We start from the raw sequence: 8,964 nt of genomic DNA on the forward strand, positions 1-8,964 counted from the left end.
ACGTAACGGATCCGTCCACATAAACAACAGCACAAAACGTTTAACTTCACATTAACGTTAAAACGTTACCACGTATACAAATCACGAATGTTAGCTGTCCTGGCACATAGATCGCCGGGGACAAGTGCATCACAACACACGCTGTAGGTGAAGTTTTTATTTTTTGACAGATCAAACAGTTGGCTAGTTCTAGCCAGGATAACATCAGAACAGGAAGGTGAGAACATGAAATTCATCCGTGCACTTCACACCTGCCCCCCTCCCCACTACCACAGCGAAACAACAAAAATATACATGTCAAAGTCATTTATACAACCCAATCTCTATAATATATGCTTCACACCGAAAGCATAAGTGTGTTCAAGCTGACGTACTTAACTGTGAAAGCAGACGGCGGTGGGAAGTTTCATCTCACCAGAGAAAACCTGCTCCAGGCGATCTTTCGTGAGTTGTGGCTAGCTACCATTATCAGCCTGCGATGTGGCAGGACTGGTGCACAGTGCCACCTTGCGGAGAAGCTAAGCACTACAGGTGATGATTCGTTTGTGCATGCAAGGATATAACCTCCTTGGAATTAATGGTGCATTGGACGCTAACTCTTGTACTCACATTAGAGGAAATAGAGGTTACATGTAACGTTACTCTCCAAATAGACGTTGATGGGGGAAATCGTGACCTTTTCCTAAACAATATGCCGCAAATAACGTTATTTCCGTGTTACACATAGTTAGCCTCATTGATTCGTCAAATGTCGCATAGGCCTTCGCATGGGGGCTTTAAAGGAAACCTGATTTCCCCATACCTCTGCTTGGAGAGTAACATTATTTTAGCTACATGTATTTACCGCTATTTCCTCTCACGTGAGTACAATAGCAATTCAGGGCCCAGTGTTCGAGCTTTGCTAGTCTGTAACATCTTTAATGACCAAAATAAATAACAACTAGAGTTCGACAAACACATCTCTTCGCCAAATAATCATGCCTTTATTTAAGACTTTAAGTTTAAGGTCTTATTCATGTATTACTAAATAGTAGCATGAACTGTGATCCTCACAAAGCCAGAAATGCTCCCCAAAACAAGTCTGTGATCACAGATGACCTGGTACCATGCCTGGTCAATCAGAATTTCATGCCTTCTAGAGGTTTTGTCCCCAGTGTAACAGCGTCCAGCTCACAAGCTCCTCCAGCAAAACATCTGTGTAACAGCTGTGTCTATAGATATAGGTAAAAATGAGATAAATATATATAGAAAACAGTTTATTTCTGTTATTTGGCCACTGATTACAACTAAATGCATCTTTCCATGTAGATTATTATCTAAAGTACCTTTCAGCCCAAAACAATGCAAACAAGTTTGGAATTCAGTGGATTTCTGTACTTTCCTCATTAATTATGCAAATTAGCTGTTGATTTGAATAATTAGCATTACATTATGTAAGTCATCACTTAGGCTATCTACCACTCAAAAATCACGACCACAGCATGTTCAGAACACAAGATGTAGTACCTTAGAAAGCCGCTAGGAGGCCCACTATCATACTCGACCTTCGTTGTTCTGACCCCTACCCACCTACCAAATATTATCAGGATCCTTTCAAGGCTTCTCGAGTTATACATTACACAAACAAACGGACGCACACACTCGGCCCGCTACCGTCCTAACGGAAAATGATATGCCAACTGTTTTCGAACACAACCTTCCTTTCTGCAAACGCTACTCAAATGCAAAAAATATCATGAAAATCCATACTCAGATTCTTGAGTTACATGCTGTTGGAATGGATTTATGAACGTTCCTCATTAATTATGCAAATTATCTGCTGATTTGCATAATAAGTATTACATTGTGTAAGTCATCACTCATTCTATCTACATACCGAAAATCCTGATGATCCGTCAACACGTTCTTGAGTTATTCTCGTCCAAAGTTTGAAAGGAAATCAGTGCCTGCAGTTCCCAAAAAGCCGCTAGGGGGTCCAAACTCACAGTACTCACTCTCTGTCCCAAGGGCTATCTACCACTCAAAAATCATGACCAGAGCATGTCCAGAACACGAAGTGTATAATCTAAAAGTTTTGCTGCAGTACCTAATAGGCAGCCACTAGAGGGCCCATTATCGAACTTGACCTTCGTTTTCCTGACACCCACCCACCTACCAAATATCATCAGGATCCATTCAAGGGTTCTCGAGTTATCTTGCATACAGACAAACGCACTTACATACAAATCCCGCTACAGCACCGTAGGTAAGAGCTAGGTAAACCATTTTCGCACTTGACCTTCCTCTCCAAAACCGCTACACACCTACCAAGTGTCGTGAAAATCGTCCAGCTGCATCTTGACTTATGCTGCCCAAAACAAACCCCCAAAACATACCAAGAGGGTCTGCATGGGGGGGGGGGGTCCTGGTAACGCTTAACGGTGAATTCAGGAGGCCCGGTAACGCTTAACGGTAAATTCAGAATGAGTTACAAAGCATAACAGTAACATTGACGTGCATTTCTATTCATACAACGCTAGAGTACTGTAGTTAATGAAAATATCCGACTAATGGCATTGTGAGAAGAAAAAGGTGCCCAGAACCCGGAGGAATGACAGGGACAATGTCCATGACACCTGACGGAGGTAAATTGACGGAGGCAGAGTTCCCGGCCCGCCACAGAGACGGCGGCAGCAAATTTCTTATGGGGGGATTGAAGTACTAGTATTGTTTCAGTACATGGAGCGCCGGAGGCGCGACGCATTCCAGGGGGGTCCGGGGGATGCTCCCCCGGAAACATTTTAAAATCAAGACCCTCTTAAATGCTATTTTCGGCAAATTTTGCCGACCGACTAAGATAGGTTGATTGTGACATTTTCATCAAATAACACATGATTATACTCGTAGCTTTGGCCTCCACCCCCAGAGCCCCGACATATTTTTACTATTTCGAGCTCGGAAGGCACGAGATGTTGTAATATAAGTCCGGGGAAATTCTAAAATCTGGACCGTCTGAAACGCCATTTACTGCATTTTGAAGGACAGATTTTGCCGTAAGACGAAGCTAAATTAAATGACATTTTATTAGAGAGAAAAGTTTTTTTTGTGCGAAAACCCACGCCCCTAACATATTTTCGCCATGTAGCCGTGAGCGCCAAAGGCGCAAGCCGTCGCAATGGGGGTCCGGAGAAACCTCATTTTCTGCATTCTAGGAGAACTTTTTGCCCGAAACTAAGCTATGTTTGACACTAAAATCTGTATGAGTGATAAAGTTTTGAGAGCGACGCATCCACAACATATTTTACCATGTTCAGAGCCGAAGGCCGGGAGGCTCGGAGAAATTTTGAAATCTGGACCCTTTGAAAGGCCATTTCCTGCATTTTCAGGGGTTCTATCTGGCATTTGTCTTCGTGTGTATACTATTTAACGGGTTACGAAGAATTTCTTGGTAACGCTTAACGGTGAATTCGGGATAACAAATAATGATTAACGTTGAATTAAAACGACCAATAACGCTTCACGAAGAATATACCGATAACGATTAACGTTGAATTAGAGCGGGTCGGTAACGATTAACGGTGAATTAAAATGGCTAGTAACGCTTAACGGAAAAAGGCATGCAGACCCTCATACCAAGCTTGCTGCAGTACCGTAGGAAAACGCCAGGTAAACCGTTTTCTAACTTGGGATTTCGTTTGACAACCGCTACACACCTACCAAAAATCACAAAGTTCCATCCACAATTTCTGGAGTTATTTGCTGTTGACCTACATACTGACCCAAGTCAGCAATAACATACTCTTCTTGGCGAAGAGAATAACAACAAGTGACCGTAGGTAACAAACTCTGTGACCTAATTATGGTTTATGTTGGTTGTGATGTTTTCTGTGGTTAATGACTCGGTGTTTATATATATGAATATTATGATCAGTGGGAGTCTGCGAAAACTAACACTGCTCCAGAATTCATGTGTAGAAACGAGCTGTTGATATGGTACGTGCTAGTGCACGTACCTGTTCCGTGGTGTAGTGCTACAAATAGTTAACAGTTTCCCAACGTTTGCTTGGAGATCGTCACAATGTCACCACCCTATATCTGCTTGACTTGCATGTCAAGCTCTGGATAGGGACATGAGCCATGTACCCATAACCGCCTCTGTCCTCGTACATATTCTGGCCCCTTATCGCTAAGTCTGCGTCTGCATACCCTACACCTGAGGGAGCCTAGCTTCACTGGGTTAAAATTGTGTGTTCACGTTAGTGTCTGCTTATTCCCGAGTTGTTGACAAAACCTTATCGCAGAGTTCATCTCCAACAGCTGTTCTGGAATGTACTTTCCTGTGTGGCTCATTGAGAACCGACTTTTATGTTCCTTTAATGACCCCTGTCAATCAAATGCCTACTTTTCCCGGGTACGAGGTAGCACAGCTGTCGTCAATTTCCGACGAGGACAACATCTGCTTGACGGTATCTAGTTACCTGAAATTATTATATCCATAATAAAAACAGTTGCCGTGAAATAAAAACAACGTGCATCATTTCCCAACCGAGTACAGACGACATGCCAATCCACATGCGATTGCGGCATACGGAACATAGAGATATAGGTGCGAACGCTCAACGCACAAAGTGATTACAATACTCTGTTACTGGAGGTTACCCTCCAGTGTCACAGAGTAATAAACCATTATTAACTAATCAAACTAAGGGGAGAGGGAACTGTAAGTTACTGTTTTTTACCTACACTAGTCGAAGGTTATGTTTTCGTTAAACAATTAAACAATGTGGGTGTAACATTATAACAGAATGCGACTGTGTAACATTAACATTATGTATGTTTGTGGATGGACAGCATAGCTCTGGGAGGCCTAATTAAGTTAGAACCTCCTTGGTTAGATGGATTGTATCAGTAGTTTGGTTAGGTGTTGAGGAGGAGACCTTGGGTGTTGTCGGTTTGTCCATTTCGCTAACAAAATGTTTTTTCAGGTGGAGTTTAACAACACTAACTGCCTCTGTTTTAGACAGAATTCTCACATGCGACAATTAGTGTCAATAGATATCAGTTATTCAAATTTTAGCCTAATTTGTATTATAGATGATGATGATGCATCATAAGATGGGAAAACACTGTTGATGATTCCGTACCAATATATGTTCAATAGTAATTTTATTGTTGCGACATTTCATCGTTAAGCAAAGTTGCAAATTATTGCCATAGTTACATTGAATTATGAGCAACTGCTACAATAGTCTTCTTTGTTAAGTCTTTCATAATTTGAACAACTTGTTTTTGTCCTTGTCTATACATGTGTCTTAGCACCTATAGTCAAGATCCTTAGAAAGCATCGCACAATGGTAATGTTTGTTATAGTAATTTCTAAACAACATTTTGTTAAGCAATGTCCGATACAATGTCAGGCAGTCAATGACCATTTCTTGTTTCTTTAGAAAGCCAGAAAATCGTCACAAAAAAAGACCATTTCTAGTCTTATACGTGAATAATATAACCGTGGCAACCATCGTACTCGTGGTGGTAACGTTTGTTAGCAAATCTGGCGACAGGTATAAACCACCTCACACAGCCTCAGAGATCATTGTGAAGGGAGCGATCTGACATGATTGGTCAGAGGGCCTGGGTAGCTCAGGTTTCACCTGCCAATCATTCTGGGAACTGAATTGTTACATTTTTGGGTACTATTTGAATTCTTCGTTTTTACGCAGCGACAGCCATTTTTTAGGGGGTGAAATCCCACCCGTGGCTATAATATAATCTTCCAAGCCATGAACCAATTTGAATGTTGTGGTGCATCTTTTGTAAAACATTCCAGGGGTTGTGGAAAAATGAAGGAACCAGTGATGTTGTCTATAATTTGCCCCATATCAAGTCGTAAAGGCAGGCGACAGCATTTTTTTTTTACATTTAAACGAGAACGAGCCAATAACTGGTAGTAGGGGTGGGTACCAATACAGGAAATTCAGGTCCAGTTCAGGTCCAGAGGATCAGGTTCAGGTCCAGACCTGAACCTGGGCCTAATTATCTGTGAACTTGTCATACTTAAAACAATGTGCCAGTTTGCTAACAAAAGATTATGTTAGGTGGAGTATCCGATGTCCATTTAGCGTTTTAAAAACCTATCTTTGACCGTGGAAACTTGTACTATTAACTCTCCTTTACTTCGCTCGTTATTTGCTTGGACATGTAAGCCCCAAAACATGTGAATGCCTGCCAGTTAAATTTGTTCATTTTTTTCTAAATCAGTGAAACATCCGGTTCACTGATTTTTTTTCAAGTCCTTTTTTTTAACCGTTCAATGAAGAAAAAAAATTACAATTGGCTCTCAAATTCCTGGACATTTACATCCCTTTGAAACTATTTATAGGTAAGACACTTAACCTTGAGCATAATCTAGGAGTCTATGTTTTACAGCATAGAACGTGGGGTAAGCATTACCAATGGCGGTGCAGAAAAGGTAATATTTGGCCTGTAGGATACACCTGTTTAATGTTTCATTATTTTGAAGGTGGGACAAATGACCATAGATAATTTCATTGTTGGTAAGACCTACGGGATGCAGATTTTCTTTATTCCACCAGTCAGTGAAGTCTTTCAAGAAAGTTTTGGCGGTATGGCATTCGTATAGCATATGTACTGAAAGTATTGCATTTTGGTTTCTTGTGAGCATATGTAGGGTAGCATATAGCCTTTTTATGTCCTCTTCATCCTGTAAGCATCTAGTAATTTCATCTTTTGTTGAAGGTGGTTTTACTATTTTATTTACAAAGAGCGGATATAATTGTTTGCACTTGCGTGACGATCGGACATCGGGTTACCATTAAAGGGGTTATTAACACTCTTTTACACTCGGGGGAATTGAGGAGCAAAGACTATTTATAATATCTTAGTATGTCGGACGCATTGAATTTAAGACCAAATTTCCTCATAATAGCTTTTGGAATTAGAGCACTTCCCTCGTCATCAATAATGTCTTTTATGTCATACCTGTGACGCGAAAACGTTCGATACGGGTGTTTCGGACCGGCTGATAACTTTCCGTACGGCCCGGGGTTATCACACGGGCTCCATTCGAATAAATCGAACTGTTTCGAGTGGGCCGAGTACGGCGCCATCGAAAGTTCGACTACCTGATTCGGATGTTGGAACATTACTGTTGCAACGCTGTTTTTTTCGAGGGCACCAAATTTGTTCAACTTCTGGCGCATTTCGCATCAAAACATGGGTTTTCTCAGGTGGGTATGACATAAATAAAATACAACACGGTGTATTCCGCATCGCCCTCGGTCTCAGCCCTCCCGCGGGTCGGATCACCCTCCGGCCTTCGGGCGATCCGACCCGCGGTCGGGCTGACACCTTGGGCGATCCGGAATACACCGTGTTGTATTCTATATGTATCGTCAGTATGCCACATATATACATTTCCTCCAAAAAACAGATTTTTTTTCCTGTTAAATATACTGATTATTCCATAAAATCTCTTGTTTAATTTTCGTTGAAGTTTGAGGGCTATGTGAGTTCAATTCTTCCCAGGCCTGAAGTATCTTTATGTAGAAGGTAGGCATATTTCTAATTTTCAGAGTTTTGATTGATTTTTGATTGAAAAGTTGCATTCGAAAAGGAAAACACCACCAAACTGGAGGAAGTGGGACTCTAACGCTTGTGTGGAGCAGATTCTCCCTACCCAGTTGGCTCTTAGTGCCTTACTGACCATGCTAGCAAAGTCCATCATTTTTAACCCTCCTTTATCTTTCTCTGCTATCGAAGTTGAAAATTTAACCTTATGTGGCTTGTGGTTCCATACGAATTTTAATCCTATAGAATTAACTTTTCGTTCGAAATTTGGTGGTGTTGTAAGAACAGGACAGTTATAAATTAATTTGAAACAAAGCACTTATATATGAGTATTCTCCCTACTAAAGTTGAATTTCTTCCTGACCAAACTTTAAGTAGGTTTTCCGTTTTCGTTAGTTTCTCATCAAAATCGAGTTCTTCGCATGTTTCCTTGTCGTAGGAGAAGTGTACACTCCTAAGACTCTTAATTGGTTTGTCTGGCCAGTGAACATCAAGTGGTTTGCGTTTTCTTTCTTTATAGCCCCCGATCCATGCACATGGCCTCCGTTTTCTTCTTACTGGCCTGTAACCACTAGCCGAACGTTTCTATCGTTGCCATCGCACGTCAGTTTGCCGAAGTAACGCTGATTGCTATTATTGTGACGTGTCATCGGCATACATAAGATTGTTTGTCATCTGATTATTCATATTTACACCTTCTATACTTGCATTCGAGCGCAATTTACATGCTAGTGATTCTAGGCCCAGTATAAACAGAAGACCCTAGAGAGGATCTCCCTGTTCGACTCCGCGTCCAGTCCGAAGAAAAACCATTATTGATTACACAGCTACAAGAGTTGTGTCATGAGTGCCTTTTCCAAAAGATTCCATTCCAAATTATCAAAGGCCTTTCTAAAATCGACTAATAAGGCAATACCAGGAGTTTGTGTTCTATCAGTCTCTTGAATTATATCCCAGATGCGTCTTATGTTATAAAATCAGTGCCAATGTACAGTATCTTTCTTTTACCCTGTTTGGTTCTCATGTATAATAGATGGTAATAAAGGTTCAATTCGTAAAGCTTACTAAAGACATTTCGCCAGGATTTTGTAGTCTGCGTTTAAGAGCCCAATCGGTCTCCAGTTTTCGAGCTTTCTACAGTCACCTTGTTTTGGGAGGAGGCGGATGATCCCTCGTTTCTGTGATATTGCTAATTCTCCCTCTACTAGTGCAGTGTTAAAGGAGTCCACGATTTTATTTTAAATCTTGTCCCGAAAGTATAAAAGAAACTCAAATGATAGAACGTCTGACCCCAGTGATCTATAATATCTTCTTTGCTATTTGAAATCTTGCCTATGAGTTCTTGCCTGCAAAGTCAGACATGTGGAATACAACAAAACCCCTAGAAATGAAAGCTTA

At 41.1% G+C, this 8,964-nt stretch overlaps 1 protein-coding gene across 1 annotated transcript in view; it reads right to left on the reverse strand.

The window, feature by feature from the left end:
- LOC118430256 (probable cation-transporting ATPase 13A3) overlaps positions 1-510 on the reverse strand; it is a 13,594-nt gene extending 13,084 nt beyond the window's left edge. Inside the window, exon 1 of the mRNA XM_035840966.1 lies at positions 375-510. The gene's annotated coding sequence lies outside the window, so the exon portion shown is untranslated. The remainder of the gene's footprint in view (positions 1-374) is intronic.
- Between the last annotated feature and the right edge of the window lie 8,454 nt (positions 511-8,964).

Source organism: Branchiostoma floridae, chromosome 14, assembly GCF_000003815.2.
Source record: "Branchiostoma floridae strain S238N-H82 chromosome 14, Bfl_VNyyK, whole genome shotgun sequence".
In the NCBI taxonomy this organism is placed as follows: Eukaryota; Metazoa; Chordata; class Leptocardii; order Amphioxiformes; family Branchiostomatidae; genus Branchiostoma; species Branchiostoma floridae.